Genomic DNA, 17,138 nt, shown 5'->3' on the forward strand with positions numbered 1-17,138 from the left:
ATAAACAAAGCATTGTACATAACATTGGAGGATTAGAAGGAGAATAAGTTGAGGATGAAGTACAGCAAGTCAAGCCAGGTTTGGTAGCACAAATCAAGGAGAGATAGAAATTCAAGTCTGGGTACTGGTGCTTCCTTGGGGATCTCAAGGACAGCGTGTGACAGTGCTCTGGCATGCCTCTACAGAAAGGGAGAGCTCAGGGCCTGCCACTGTAGCTCCTCAGCCTGATTTATTTCTGTTCTGCAGCTCCATCCCTCGACTGGCACCTTCCAGCAGCAGTGAGCTGCTCACTACCCAGGACCTGCTCTTTTATCCAAGCTCTTGTTACTCTCATTGGATCGGATTCTTCCTCAGCATCCCTCAATGGCCCTGAAAACCCAGCAGTATCCTGGCCACTTGTATGCCCCTGTGTGTCCAGCAGGAGAAGGTTGGGGGGGGTCCCCTTTCACTGTTACCCTCCACAGGACCAGTCTTCAGACGTATCCGTTGTCCCTTTTCCTTCACAACATCTAACAAGTTCACCCTATACTGTCCCACAGTCCAAGTACGGAGTACAGCTGGTCTTGGAAACACTAATCCAGAGTCCCTCGCTCTGTACTTCCTTATCTTCAGTAGGTCTAGTGCTTCTCTAAATTATTTCGTTATCTCAGTAACTCTGGTGTAATTAGCCCATGCAGATTATTTGAAGGTGCCCCTTCCTGCACAAAAACAATCCTGCATGCAACGCAGACACCCTTTCACCATGGTGCAAGGGTGCCTGAGTTGGTGCTAAGCAGCCAAAAGGCTGCCAGCGCAGAGGGAAGGGACAGGAATGCACCTTATACCATAGATACAACACATTCCTGCCCTCTCACTTTGATGCAGGGCACATGCCCCATAGAGTATATGAAGAATGGAATGTATGGCCAAATTTATATTGGAACTTGGGACCTTATTAAACCTTAAGAAAGAAACTTGAATCTTTTTTGTAGCATGAGCAAATGTGGTGTAGCTTTTGGCTATAAAGTAAATACTGTAAAGCACTATGGGGGTGATTCCAACTCTGGCGGGCGGCTACCGCCGCCCGCCAGGCGGAAACCGCCATTTGGCTGCCACGCGGTCAAAATTCCACGGCCCCCATTCTGACATTCCCGCTGGGCCGGCGGGCGCTAACCAAGTTAGTGCCCGTCGGCCCAGCGGGAATGAGGCCGCAACACAGGAGCCGGCTCCGAATGGAGCCGGCGGTGGTGCGACGGGTGCAGATGCACCCGTCGCGCTTTTCACTGTCTGCCATGCAGACAGTGAAAAGCAGGCCGGGGCCCTGTTAGGGGGCCCCTGCACAGCCCATGACAGTGGCATAGGCAGTGCAGGGGCCCCCAGGGGCCCTAGGACAGCCGTTACCGCCAGCCTCTTCCTGGTGGTGAAAACCGCCAGAAACAGGCTGGCGGTACGGGGGTCAGAATCCCCAGGGCAGCACTGCTTGCAGCGCTGCCCTGGCGGATTCTCCCAGCCGGGGCAAAAACGGCGGATGACCTCTGGCCCCGGCAATCCGACCGCGGCTTTACCGCCGCGGTCGGAATGAGGATTGAAGCACCGCCAGCCTGTTGGCGGTGCTTCCGTCATTCGTGGCCCTGGCGGTCCAAGACCGCCAGGGTCAGAATGACCCCCTATATACTGACTGTGAATCACTACCGGCTCACAATAAAGCACTACCTGCTCACACTATAGATAAAAAAATGTTTTTAATTATTGTGGAATACGCGGCTAAATCATAATACTTGCACAGGCCATAACCAATGTATTAAGGTCTTATCCATGACAGGCCACCTGTGCGCAGATACGTACAGAGTTAGACCATAGTCCCACACACAGTGTACACATGTAGTCATATGTAGCCCCACCTGTAGTTGAAGCAGGCCTATCCTCGCACTGCTCTCAAGGAAGAGCTTCTTGACCACAATGCTCCTGGTTCTTGTCAACCTTTCAGGCACCAGGTTAGGGAAAATATTTATTCAATTTCCCCCAAAGGAAATGTCTCATTTGGCCTCCACAGATTCTACAAAGCAATCTCTGACATCATCATCAGAGATTTTGAATATTAATGCTAAATCTTTATATCATTATAATAGGTTGCACAAGGAATCTCTTGATCCTGTAACATCTTTGGGAATCTAAAGGAACATTGGAATCAAGCAGTTATGGGTGCTATTAGATTATGAACTATTAAGGATGTGTGCTATCCACTCTTATCGGCAGACCCAGAAAACGTAGCTGGCACCATCTTGTTCTATTTTTCAAAATTTCTGATCTCGCTGCCAATGCTGCATTCTCCTTGATCAGGGTATTTACCTTTTCATTCATTGAACCGTTCCTGCAGTATTGTATCTGGACAGTCATCCATTAGTATATGCTGTGCAATATTTTACTTTAGATCAGACGAAAAAGGGCCTGTATCGCCACCTCGTGTGGAACTGTAGGGCTTCCCTCCAGTCATCATTTTCTATTTCTCCTACATCTACCTGCCAGCGTGCTCGACGTTTGCTCAATTCTCCTTGAGTGCCCATCACTCTTACATTCAGGTTGTCAAGTTATGTCTTTGATGTGCGAGTTGGAGCTCTCAATTCTAGTTTGGGCTTCCAACACAGGATCCATTATACTTAATAGGCAACAGTGTTTTAATGGCTTCCTACTTCAGTTCCCTTTGTTTGTTCTTTGGGGTCTTGGGGTAAAAGTGTATTTTTCACTTTTCTTCTTCTTTCTTTTAAAGTTACCTCCATCACATCTGTAATTGGCCCAAATCACGTTTGGGATTGTTCATAATAATTCATTATTCCGGTGGGGTTCCTGTGCCCAAAATGTCCACCAGCATGGGTTTGGGAGCAGCACATTGGATCACATTTCTGATACGCAGTTACTACAGTGCACTTGACAGCCCCATATCCCACCACGATGGCTGCTGCATATGAGAGCATAAGAGTAAAATTATTTCAGTGTCAACAATCCCCTAGCCTGGTCTCCTCTATGTTCCCCTAGAATCTGGCAGAGCCGGGCACCCACTCTTGCCCACTGGCCTCCGGTCAAAGTATGGAATGGGAGCGCTGCCTACCCACCCATGACAGCGTTCAGTACAGGAGGATCTGGAGCACATCACAACATGCTCAGGCACAGACTTGGTGGCATAGCCAATACACTGTGACAGGGGAAGATGAGCTGCCATATTGCTCGAACAGGTTCCACAGTGGAAATAAGGCTCCAACCGTTCTTTCTCTGTTCTATTTACCTATTTGTCATGTTTCCTTGCTCAGATTGCTCTTCTATTGCACTGTGTTCCAGCCTTAATGAGGAGCTTTTGTCTGCCGAGCTGCAGACAGAAGAGGCCCATAAAGCAGTGGTTCCCAATCTGTGTGCCGCGGCTCCCCAGTGCACCGTCAAAACTAGCCAGGGGCACCACACACTGTATGGAAACCACTGTATGGGAAGCTGTTCATGTCAAAATTACAGCTCCCCATATTGGACACCTCCTGAAATGCATAGCGTGCTGCAAAATGAATATGACACACACCATAATGAATGTACTGTGTGTCAAAATAATTATGATACCTGGCAGAGTGAATCTGAATTGAACCAAAACAAATATGAAACCTGGCAGAATGAATATGCTACTTAGTGATTAATATGAATAACACACACACCAAATTGAATAAGAAATATACTGAAATATATATAAATCATACTGAAATTAATATGTCCCTCACTGTAAACAATAAAGCAATCACTGAAACGAATATAATATTCACCAAAAAGAATGGGGCATTTCTTGAAATGATTGACTTATGCCAAGAGAAATATGACATACATTGAAATTAATATGGCAGATTGAAAATAATATAAAGTATTGAAATGAATATATTATATTCTGAAAAGAAAACAATGCACATTGAAACTAATACAATGTACTTTGAAATAAACCTTAAACATGTTGCAATGAATTTGAATTGTGTTGAAAAGAACATTACCGAGATGGCAATGAATATGAGATACACAGAAATGCATAGGAGGTGATTGAAAATGAATGTGGCTTGTGTTGAAATGAATGAAACCCCATTGAATTGAAGTTGACATGTCTTCAAATGAGTATGACCACAGCTGAAATTCACATGAGATTTGTTAAACTGAATATGGCAGGCCTGAAATTAATATGACACATATTCAAACTAATATGATACATATTCAAATTAATATAATATATGTTCAAATTGATAAGTTGCATCTTAAAATTAATACGACAAGTGTTAATATGAATGTGACATCCATTGAAATAAACTTAACATTATTTGAAAAGAATATAACACATGTTAAAATTAATATGGCCTACGTTGAAATGAATATGAGCTTCATTGAAATGAATTTGACATGTTTTAAAATTAATACGAGTAACGTTAAAATGATCATGACATTTATCGCAATGAATATGGCTTGCATTGAAAGTGATATGATATACATTGACATGATTACAATATATGTTGCAATGGATATGAATCATGTTAAAATTAAGATGTGTTAATATGAATGAAGCATCCATTGAAAGAAATATGACACATGCTAAGATGAATATGACATGCATTGAAACAAATATGAGCTTCACCGAAATGAATTCAACAAGTCTTAAACTGAATATGACCAATGCTGAAATTAAAATTAAACTTGCCAAAATGAATATGTTGTGCTTTGAAATTGATATGATACACAGCAAAATAAATACTGCCTATATTGAAATTAATATGACCTATGTTGAAATGGATATGACCCGTGATAAAATTATTATGACAGGTGTTAAGGTGAATATGACATCCATTGAAATGAAAGACATTCATAGAAAGGAATATGACACATGTTAAGATGAATATGAGCCACTTTGAAATGAATATGACACCTGATGAAATTAATATGGCCCATATCAAACGTTGCATGACATTCTGTAACATGAATATCACACTTTTTGAAATGAAAATTAAACTGAGATAAATGTAACATGCTTTGAAATGAATTAGGCAAATATTGAAATGAACACAAGCCATGTTTAAATGAATATGACTGCTGTTTAAATGAATATGGCGTGCTCTGAACATATGTGGATTTGCTTTAAAATGAATGTTACATATTGAAATTAATGCTACATATTCTCAAAGGGTCGCATTACGAGTTTTGCAGTTTGTGCACCACCATGGCGGCGGTGTGACCGCCGTCTGCTTGGCAGTCAGACCACAGTATTACGATGCTGGCAGTCCCATAGGGAAAGGCTGCCGCAGTCCCGCCAGCACCACCATGCAGCGCACACCACTGCGGTGGTGAGGCAGGCCAAAAAGGCAGACGGAGCCGGTGTTTCGGATGGAAACATTATGATGTTGCCTACCGCCAGCGTGACCGTGCCAGTCCAACCACCACATCCCAGCAGGTGGAAACAGAAAGCATAGAGGAAGCAACTCACCTGCAGGCAGTGTTACATGACCTGTGCCGCCATGGAGCCCATCACACACACACGTCCTGCCACAGGTGCTACTCAACGATGGACCCACACAGCACCCACGTTGCAACACAATGGAAGGTCAATGGAATGCACAATAGGTTGTGAAACGAATATCCAAAGCTCACAATGCAAACAATACCTGCATAATAGTGATGGTGACATCAGGAGTATTCATGGACACATTTCACTTTGCAAATGTCCCTAAAACAGCATTTGCATAGGAACTGACCCTTCATGTATCTCAGGGACAAACAACATTTGAGCCCAGTGATATGCCTAGCTGCCAAATGTGTAAGTGCAAGTCAAGAAAGCACATACAACGGCAACAGCATGGTCCAGACATCTAGATGATGTAGCTATAAGGTACACACATCAAAGTGGACACGTGGTCAGTCAAATCCAAAGGAAGCTACCACAATTTAACACCCTTCATGTGTGGACAAACAAAACTCTAGCTCTTGCACATCAGACGAAAGTACAATCTATATCAGTGGACAAATCTACACCATACATGCTGACATTGGCCAACACAAGATGAAATACTTACCCTAGCAAACATAATACAATGCAATGACACCCCAATTGGATCAACACCCACATATCCATACAGTAAACATCTACCCTTGTCTTGGGTGACCAACAGTTCCTACAAAGTCAGATATTTAAAAAACAACAGCAAATGTGGTGGTGTGTCTGTGGGTGTTGTGGTGGTGTCTGGGGTTATGGTGACTGAGGTGTGTGTGGGGCTGTGGGTTGTGAGCTGATGTAGGAGGCTGGCCTGGCTTGTAGTGGGTACCTTAGGTACTTTCACCTTATACCAGGTCCAGTTATCCCTTATTAGTGGAATGTAATAGTGTTCTAGCAGCTTAGGCTGATAGAGGTAGCTGTAGCAGAGCAGCTTAGGCTGAACTAGGAGACATGCAAAGCTCCTGCAATACCACTATAGTCACACAGTACTTATACACAATAAAAGACAATACTCAGTGTTACCAAAAATAAAGGTACTTTATTTTAGTGACACAAGACCAAAATTATCTTAGAGGCAATACTCCTTCTGGAGGTAAGTATTATTCACAATATATACACTAGACACCAAAATCAGGTACGTAAATAGTCATAGGCTAGTGCAAACAATATCATAGAATGCAATAGGAAGAAATTGGCCTTGTTGCAACACAAACCATATACTAAGAAAGTGGAATGCGAATCACAAATTCCCCCCCTAGGCAAGTGTAGTGTGTAGAGGGGCCCTGGGAGAGTAAGAAAACCACAAATCTTGGTAAAATACCCCACCCCAGAGCCCAGGAAAGTAGGAGTAAAGTACTGCAAGTTTCCTTAGGACACACTAAAAGTCGTGAATAGAGCTATTGCAAGAACCAAGCAAGACTGCAAGCAACACATTGTGGATTCCTGGACCTGAAGACCTGTAAAGAGAGGAGACCAAGTTCAGAAGTCGCAGAAGATTCCAGGAAGGACAGGAGCCCCTGCCAACCTAGAAGGTGGTGCAAAAGAGGATTCTCCGGTTGAAAGAAGCCTGCAGACGAGCACCAAAGAAGATGGCTGTGGGTTCCTGCATGATGCAAAGGATGTCCCACATGGAGATGTTGGATGCAGGCGAGTTGTAGGGCTGGATTAGTCCAACAAGCCTTGGTTCAAGCAATGTTGTGGATTGTGTCAAAATGGCGCTGCCTGGACCCAGGAGGGACCTGGGGGCCTCAACTCAGACTGAGGAGGCAGAGGGGGCTCCCAACACTGGAGGGAACCCACAGATGACCAGGCAGCACCCACAGAGGTCCCAGGACATGGGGACAAAGAAGGTGCAAATTCCAGTTGCTGCAGCACTACAAAAAAAGGTCCCACGCCGCTGGAGAACAACTCAGCGAGTTGAGCGTCACAGGATAGAGTGCTGGGGACCTGGGCCAGGCTGTGCATGAAGGATTCTTGCAAATAGTGCACAGAGGCCTCAGGAGGTGAAGATGACGTGGTGCCTGGGGGTACTGTTGCAAACGGGGAAGGCAAGCTCATACCTCCTCCAAATTTGGACAGCTGGACCTTAGGGCAGTCTGTGTCAAAGGGGTCCACCACCTGTGTTCCAAGGAGCACGCTTGTCATCAGGAGAGAAGTCCAAGAGAACCTGTCATCGTCTTAGAAGGTGCCGGTGCCTGCTGGAGCAGGGAAGTGACTCTGTCACTCCACTGGAGATTTCTTTGGTCCTTCTGGTGCAGGGTGAAGACAGGGAGTCCCCAGAGTGTGCACACCATGGAAGCTGTTGCAGTTGCTGGCTGGAGCTGAAGTTGTAGAGTCACAGTAGCCTTTCTGGATACTTTGTTGAAGTTACAGCAGTTCCTGGAGTAGTCTGCGGTTGATCAGAGGTCAGAGGATGAAGCGTGAGTTGCAGAGGATTCCTGGTGGAAACTTACAAGCCAAATCTGAAGAGGAACCCACAGGGCAGACCCTAAGTAGCCCTGAGACGGGGATTGGCTACCTACCCAGGTATGCACCTATCAGGAGGGGGTCTCTGACGTCACCTGTTGACACTGGCCACTCTGAGATCTCCAGAGTGTCCCCACACCTTGGAAAAAAAAGATGGCTAACGCAAGGGACACAATGCAGGAGCTCTGGGCACCACCCCTGGAGTGGTGATTGACAGGGAGTGGTCACTCCCCTTCCCATTGTCCAGTTTCAGGCCAGAGCAAGGACAGGGGGTCCCTGAACCGGTGTAGACTGGCTCATGCAAGGAGGGCACCATCTGTGCCCTGTAAAGAATTTCCAGAGGCTCTGGAAGGCTACCCCTCCCAAGCCTGTAACACCTATTTCCAAAGGAAGAGGGCGTAACACCCTCCTCCCAAAGGAAATGCTCTGTTCTGCCTTCCTGGGACTGGGCTTCTCAGACCCCAGGAGGGCAGAACCCTGTCTGTGAGGTGGCAGCAGGCGTAGCTGCAGTGCAAGCCTCAGCTGGTTTGGCAGTACTGGAGGTCCATGGTGGAGCCCACAGGATGCATGGGATTGGCCCCCCAATACCAGATTTGGAATGGGGGGACAATTCCATGATCCTAGACACCTTACATGGCCATATTCGGAGTTACCATTGTGAAGCTACATATAGGTATCGACCTATATGTAGTGCACGTGTGTAATGGTGGCCCCGCACTCACGAAGTCTAGGGATTTGGCCCTGGACTGTGTGGGGGCACTTTTGCTAGTGCAAAGGTGTCCTCACACTTAGTAACTTTGCACCTAGCCTTCCGTAAATGAAGGTTAGACGTATAGGTGACTTATAAGTTACTTAAGTGCAGTGAAAATGGCTGTGAAATAGTGTGTGCACTGTTTCACGCAGGCTGCAATGGCAGGCCTGTGCAAGGGTTTGTCTGAGCTCCCTATTGGTGGCAAAATAAATGCTGCAGCCCATATGGATCTCCAGGAACCCCAATGCCCTTGGTACCTAGGTACCATATACTAGGGGCTTATAAGAGGGGGTCCAGTGTGCCAATTGGAATTGGAATTGGCGTATGAAGTCACTAAACTATAGTGACAAAGTTAAAAGCAAAGAGAGCATAAGCACTGAGGTTCTGATTAGCAGAGCCTCAGTGACACAGTCAGGCACTATACAGACACACACATTAGGTCATAAACTATGAGCACTGGGGTCCTGACCAGCAGGATCCCAGTGAGACAGGCAAAAACATACTGACATACAGGTAAAAATCTGGGTAACATGCCAAGGAAGATGGTACTTTCCTACAGCAGTATTTCATTATCATGTAAACATGTAAAATACCCCAGTATATGTTCTACCTTTTAAATACACTGCACCCTGCCCATGGGTCTGCCTTAGACCTACCTTAGGGGTACCTTACATGTAGTAAAAGGGAAGGTTTGGGCCTGGCTAGTGGGTGCACTTGCCAGGTTGAAATGGCAGTTTAAAACTGCACACACAGACACTGCAGTAGCAGGTCTGAAACATGTTTACAGGGCTACTCATGTGGGTGGCACAATCAGTGCTGCAGGCCCAGTAGTAGCATTTGATTTACAGGTCCTGGGCACACATGTTGCACTATACTAGGGACTTATGGGTAAAACAACTATGCCAATCATGGATAAACCAATCATCAGGTCAATTTAGACAGAGAGCACTTGCACTTTAGCACTGGTCAACAGTGGTAAAGTGCTCAGAGTCCAAAAGCCGGCAAAAACTAAATGTAGCACATAGTTGAAAACATATATTTATTTTTAGTTAATTAATTTGTGTTCATATCATATCCTTTCAGAATATGTAATATTAATTTCAATATGTATTGTTAATTTTAAAGCAAATCAACATCGATTCAAGGCAAGCCATATTTAAACAGTGAGCATTTTAATTTACACATGGCTTGTGTTCATTTCGATATGTGCTTTATTCATTTCAAAGCATGCTATATTCATCTCATATAGTTTCATATCCATTTCAATAAATGTCATATTAATTTTAATGAATGTCATATTAATTTTGATATGGGTCATATCAACTTCATCAGATATCATATTCATTTGAAAATGGTTTATATAAATCTTAACGTGTGTCATATTGCTTTAAATGAATGGCATATTCGTGTCAGTGGATGTCATAGTCATCTTAACACCTGACATTATAATTTTAATATTGGTCATATCCATTTCAACATAGGTCAAATTAATTTCAATATATGCAATAATCATGTCACTGTGTATCACATTGATTTCAAAGCATAACATTTATTTTGACAAGTTTCATTTTAATGTCAGCATGGGTCATATTCAGTTTAAGGCATGTTGAATTAATTTCAAAAGTGCTCATATTCATTACATGTCATATTCATCTTAGCATCTGTCATATTCCTTTCAATAGATGTCTCATTCATATTAACGCATGATATTGATTTTAACATGACTCATACCAATTGCAACACATATTATAATCATGTCAATGTGTAACATATTACTTTCAATGCAAACCATATTCCTTTTTTTTATAAATGTAATGTTCATTGCGCATTATATTCCTTTCAGAATAAAACATTTTCATTTCAGTACCTTATATTAATTTCAAGCTGTCATATTCATTCCAATGTGGGTCATATTCCTCTTGGCATATGTGAGTCATTTCAAGAAATGTCTCAAACTTTTGACAAATATTGTATGTGTTTCAGTGATTGCTTTATTATTTGCAGTGAGTGCCATATTTATTTCAGTATGATTGATATATATTTCAGTATATCTCTTATTCAATTCTGAGTGTGAGTTATTCATAATAATCACTAAGTAGCATATTCACTTTGCCTGGTTTCATATTTTTTTGGGTTCAAGTCAAATTCACTCTGCCAGATATATTTATTTTGACACCTAGTACGTTCATTCTGGTGTATGTCATATTAATTTTGCAACACGCTATGCATTCCAGGAGGTGTCCTATATAGGGAGCTGTAATTTTGACATGAACGGCTTCCCATACCACTGGACTTTATTTTGCATGCCTCTGCTGTGACTCTCAGCATACGCTCACACTAACAGGGAATTATATTGAAGTGCTGCCTGCAGTCTTCACTGAGCAGACTAGGTGTTGCTGTAGTTGGCTTGCCATTTCTGTGTGTTTTGGTTGGGGACGCTCTGGCCACTACAGCACTCGCTGACATTTGCAATAGAAGTGATCACTGGATAATGCAGACTGCAAAAAAGAGTGTTGAACAGCTACAATGCCTGTATTTTGAAAGGTTTGAAATGTTTTTTTGTGTTATTCTTGAGTTGAACAAAGTGAGCCTCATCCTCCAGTGACTCATTAGAACCGGCATTTTGTCATGCATTTGCTGCAGTATAGTTTGGAACTATAGCATGCCTTAAGTTATCTCATCAATGCCTTAAACTATTTGGCAGTTTTATTGTGAAAGGAAACGCCAGTTTTGTCCCCTTTTCTCAATACCAGCCATTTGTTCACGTTTGAAGATTAACGTCATCTGCATTTATTTTTGTGTAGTCTACAATGACCAGTCATTTCAGTTCTAGAACACTTTTTGAAGTGCTTTAGTCTTATAGTTTAGTACTTTAAGTATATACTGATAAGGGAAAAATAGCAGCTTTAGGTGATTTTCCTGATATATGTGCCAGCTGGAGCATTAAAATACTGTGCCAGTACAACAAACGTCTAGATGACAACCCTAGCAGTGTACTGTGAGCAAGCTTAGTCAAAAAGAAAATCACTCCCAGCAGTAACTTCAAAATAAATTCTAGTCCATCAATTAGGTGTGACTCACTGGCATTTCAAAAGTCCCTTAAATATGTTTCTATGTTTAAAAGTGCATAATATTTCTGTTAAGTGTGCATTAAACAGAACTTATTATGATCTGAAGCAGAGAGCACATGGGGTCAGAGTAAGACAATGGTTGATGGTGTTTCATTTTATAGCTTGTGTTGTGGCCAGCAAAGCTAGTCCTGTAAAACTATAGACATTAAACAATAGTGCAAAACATGTTTTTTTTCTGCTGATATCACCTCACTGGAGTGAGCATGCCCATAAACGCGCTTCAGGCGAGAGAGTCACAATTTTTAAAGCCCAAAATTATGTTAGAACTATAAAAACATGTAACCTGCCCCATTTTACTAGGGTTACCGTCAGCCAATCATGCTCTTTTACTAAACAGCCCTATGCATGCTGTAATTAAACAACTATTCTATTTTTATTTTATTACAATTATATCTATAATTACAATACCTTCATCGGCTTCATCCTAATTATTTTTAGGGAGACAAATGGAAGTACTCCCTGGGCCGGGCTTACATCCCCCCACCAACCAAAAAATAAAACTTAACATAATGGGGAGCCGCAGCCAACAGCCAAAAGGTCAAGGGAGCCGTGGGTCAAAAATGTTTTGGGAACCGCTGCCATAAAGAATCCCACCCCTGCTGTAGCTGCTGGGGGTGGGGGGGGGGTGTTAGGGGAGGGGGAATTACAAGGCCCCTGATTGTTTCATGTTGTCAAAGATCATTGAACATTTTAACGCACACATCATAATTCACATCAAAAACATTCTTCGTTACTGTGAAGGAAACTTTCCGCTCTATTAAGAATAGGGAGAGACGAGTATACTCTCTAACTTCACTTTAATCTCAAAAAGAAGCCAGTCCCTTGCATGCACCTTTCCCCTAATGTAAAGTCTGAAATGCGTGACCCACTTCTAAGCTGCACATCAATTCCTCAAAGGATTTCTGATGGTTCTTGTATCCTGGTATTGTACATACCATTATGAAAAATGCTTTTCACAGATTTTAGGAAAGTGTTATGGTCTTGGTATTTGGAAAAATAGCTGTGCAGAAATCAGCATCAGCAGGTGTCAAAATAAATTACAAATCTGAGTAACAAGCACAGACCTGCCCAGTGCTTCAAAACCCTTCGCACATTTCCATGTGTAATCTTAAATTCACAATTACAGCTTGAGTGAAAAAGTAAAGGACATACATAATGCTTAATAGGCTGGAAAATACACTTAGAGGTTACGTGAAAAGTGTCTGAAAAGACGGCCAAGAATTCAAGACCTGAGCGAAAATGTTTATGGACCTTCAACAGCCAGGAGCAAACTCCATTACAAAACAACCCAAAGAAAGCCAGTGTACTAGGAAGTTCAATATGCACGTTGTCGTAAACAGTGAACCTGTTTGCAGATAAAAATACTATATAAAAGTCAAATTACACCTAGCAGTAACATGGAGGAAAAGGGTCACTACCCCGTGTGAAAAGAAGCAGACTACTTCCACATAAAATGCTCGCATCAGCTGCAGTGCACCACTTCCAAACCAAAACAGTTTTTACTCCTTGAAATACTGATTCTGTCAGGACCGGAGTCAACGATTATATTTACTGACTTCACTTCAATCTTCAACAAGGTGTATGTATGGGTCAGGCCCAGTCTGTCGTTTAGGGAAGATTTACCACATGTGGGGCATCTGCCAGCGACCAAGGGGGCCATTGCAATTGTGCTGCGGCATAATATAATTTGAAGTTAGACAACCCAACCCTACTCGAACCTGCGGGTGTTGTAGATAAGGCAACTCGGCATAGGTCTTTTCCCCATAGTAGTTCTAACATTAGGCTATGAAGTGTAAATCTAGGAAGTACTACTGGTAGCACCACAAAAACATATAGTAGCCTGGGAAGTATGAGCATCTTAGCTATTGCCACTCGACCCAGGGGTGAGAGTGGCAAAGAGCACCAGAAGGGCACAGAGCCTCGAATGGAGCGAGCAGCACGATCTATGTTGCCCTTCTTGAGATCGCTCCTCTAGTGATATATTTGTATCCCAACGTATTTGAAAGTAAAGTAACACCATTGCAAGCAATAAGTTGGAAGGATAGTTCTTGCTTGCTCGGGGATTTGGGCAAAGGGGAATATGCAGGATTTTGACCAGTTTACCTGGAGTCCTGAACTTGCACCAAATGAGTTCAATAAGGTCATGACCTCTGGCATGGAGGTCACGTGATTGTGCAGGTATATTAATGCATTATCTGCATATAAAGATATATGATGCATGTTTAGGTCCAGGATCCCCCACTGTCACATGTGAAGACGTACGCTGGATGCCAGTGTTTCCACCCTTGCCTGGTGCCTCTGTGTATGGGAAAGCTATCTGAGGTTATGTGCCACTTTTCACTCTGTGCTGCTGGATTGGAATATAGGGTGTGTATCCAACCCAAGAATCCCGGGCCAATGCCCATTCGCCACAGAGTCAATTGAGGGTATCAAAAGATGTCTAATGACACAGCTCATTTTCCATAGTCTTTGTGTGCATTGTCACAGAGCAGTCGTAGGAAGCGTCTGATGTTTATGAACATGCCACGACTGGGGACAAAGCCTGATTGATCCTCGTGAATTAACTGACCCATCAGGGAGAGAAGTCTGCTAGTATTTTTCTCAGCACTTTGCAGTCTAAATTTAGTAGGGATAAAGGCCTATAAGAGCGCATGTCGTGTGGGTCTCGACCGGGTTTCGGCAGGACCACTATGAGTGCCTTACGCTGAGAGCCTGAAGTTAGCCGTGCGCCTTTGCCGCCTTAAACAACTCCAGGAGTAGTTGGGTGAGGTGTGCAGAGTAGGCAGAGTAGTAGTCTGCCAGAAGGCCATTCATGCCTGGGGTCTTATTACGGGATAACTGTCCCAGCTCAGTACTAACTTCTTCAAGCTTAATTGTCTCGTCCAGGTCACTTTTCTGTAGTGGGGTAAGTTGGGTCAGGAGGAGGGTTTCCATTAACTTGTTCAAATGTCCAGGGGTGGGGCCGGACCTTCCTTATATAATGTTTGGTAGTAATCTCTGAAGGCGGTGTTGATGGCAGCTTGTGTGTTAACCACTTCGTCATTTCTAACCTAATAGCTCCAATTGGGGTGCGGTGCGGTCCGTCCCGGACCAACCACATTGGCAGCCTACAAGCACGGTCACCCGCAGCATGTTGTTGGGTCACGTAGTACCTGTAGTCATGTCGGCATAGACGTATGTCAGTGTCTCTCTATTTTCCGAAGGGTGCGAAGGCTGTCAGCGCTGGCAGTACACTCTAGCAGCTTTTTGTCTAAAGTGCACAACTCAGTCTCTAGTGTTGTCAGCTCACGACAAAGTGTGCGTCTAACTCCCATGTTGCCGACAGACAATGGCCACGTACCACCACTTTGGGAGCGTCCCATTCTATGGCATGAAGCGAGGTGGTTTCTTTATTTTGTTCAAAGTATTGAGTCACATACTCAGCCAGTTCCTGCCGAAAAGGGGCGTAGGAGAGTGCTTCAGTTGTGAAACACCACGTTGGTGCGCTTGTGCACGGTCTGCCCCCCTGCACTACTACCCGCAGTGGGGAGACAGGGTGCGGGCTAGATAGTCTGACCTCACCATTCCCTGTGCCAGTCGTGCCAGGCTTAGGAACAGATCTATTCTAGTGTGTAAATCATGCACAGGGGAGTAAAATGAGTATTCACACACAAATTGGTGTCCAATATGCCAAAGGTCGAAAGTGCTCTGTTTACCCTCCAGGAATCAAACCCTTGGGATGTTTTGCTACTTAGTGCCCCTAGTACTGGCAGGTGGGATCTATCCAGGTCTGTGTTGGGTGTCCAGTTAAAATTGCCTCCCCATAGACAATCAGCAGTTGGGTCGTTGAAGAGACCAGGTGTGAGCATGTTTAGAAAGTTCCAATGTCCCGTGTTGGGTGCATATATCCCTGCTAATGTTACTGGTGCCCCATCTAATTGACCACTCCAGAATCACATAGCACCCCCATCATCCACACAAGATCACTCCATTTGGTACTCCTAGAGCCACCCAAATTAACACTCTTCAGCCATACGCCAATACCCCAGTGCCGTATACTTGACCTCTCCATCTGGTTCTAAGTTTTTAAAGTTCTGGACTTGAGATGGGTCTCTTGTAATATAGCTATATGTGTTTGGTGGCGTTTAAGGTAAGCATGCACCCAATGATGTATGTCAATTTTCGCCATGCCCCTTACATTCCATGTTAGGACATTACAATGTGTGGTGAATGTGTTAAACTGGGCCCGCATAATGTTTTATGTTTATGAATGAATACAAGAAATCGCATCCCTTTTCAGCACCCCTTCTTCCTCCCTGTGTGTGTAGTAAACTTCGAGATGCCACCTCCCCCATCCTCCCAACCCACCCTCTCGACCCAAGCCAGCAACAATAAAAATACAACATCTTAAGAATAATTCTTAAAGGCAACCAGACAGTCTGTTGGCTAACAGCCCTATCACAATCATCCCAAAATGAGTGGGATCGTACGTGTGCATTTGGAAATCTATCGGTGGGGGACTGTTCCAACATGAGGCATGGTTTCGGCCTGAAACACATATGATCTTACCACATCCAGCACCTTCATGGTTGACAACTCCTTCCAGGTAGCAGAGACTCCACAGCGAGTGTAAGAATGAGAGATTACAGTGACTTTCCACACGTTCAGCAGAAGCCCATGTTAGGGCGTGGGTGGCAGGATAACTGTTGTCACAGCTGTCCGCACTTGGGTATGCATGGGGGTCATCGATTAGCAGTTACACCCCTCTGAGAAAGTAGCCTCTTTCTAGCATGGTTACCCCCATTTTGTTTGTGAGTGTTTGTCAGTGTGTTTTGCCTGTCTCACTGGGATCCTGCTAGGCAAGACCCCAGTGCTCATAGTTTGTGGCCTATGTGTGTTGTCAGTATGCTTGACTGTGTCACTGAAGTTCTACTAACCAGGACTCCAGTGCTTATGCTCTCTCTACTTACCAACTTTGTCACCATAGTTTAGTGACTCCATATTCCAATTCTGATTGGCACACTGGACCCCCCCTTATAAGTCCCTAGTATATGGTACGTAGGTACCCAGGCCATTGGAGTTCCAGGAGATCCTTATGGGCTGCAGCATTTCTTTTGCTGCCCATAAGGAGCTCATACAAACCTTTCACAAGGACTGCCACTGCAGCCTGAGTGAAATAGTGCACACACTATTTCACAGCCATTTTCACTTCACTAAGGTAACTTATAAGTCACCTACATGTCAAACCTTCATTTACTGAAGGCGAGGTGCAAAGTTACTGTGTGTGAGGGCACCCTTGCACTAGCAAAGGTGCCTTCACGTTGTCCAGGTCCAAATC

The 17,138-nt window shown here is 43.9% G+C and overlaps 1 protein-coding gene across 3 annotated transcripts in view; it reads left to right on the plus strand.

The window, feature by feature from the left end:
• CEP89 (centrosomal protein 89) overlaps positions 1-17,138 on the plus strand; it is a 1,116,496-nt gene that overhangs the window by 570,341 nt on the left and 529,017 nt on the right. The window lies entirely within an intron of this gene.

This window comes from Pleurodeles waltl, chromosome 12, assembly GCF_031143425.1.
Source record: "Pleurodeles waltl isolate 20211129_DDA chromosome 12, aPleWal1.hap1.20221129, whole genome shotgun sequence".
Classification (NCBI taxonomy): Eukaryota; Metazoa; Chordata; class Amphibia; order Caudata; family Salamandridae; genus Pleurodeles; species Pleurodeles waltl.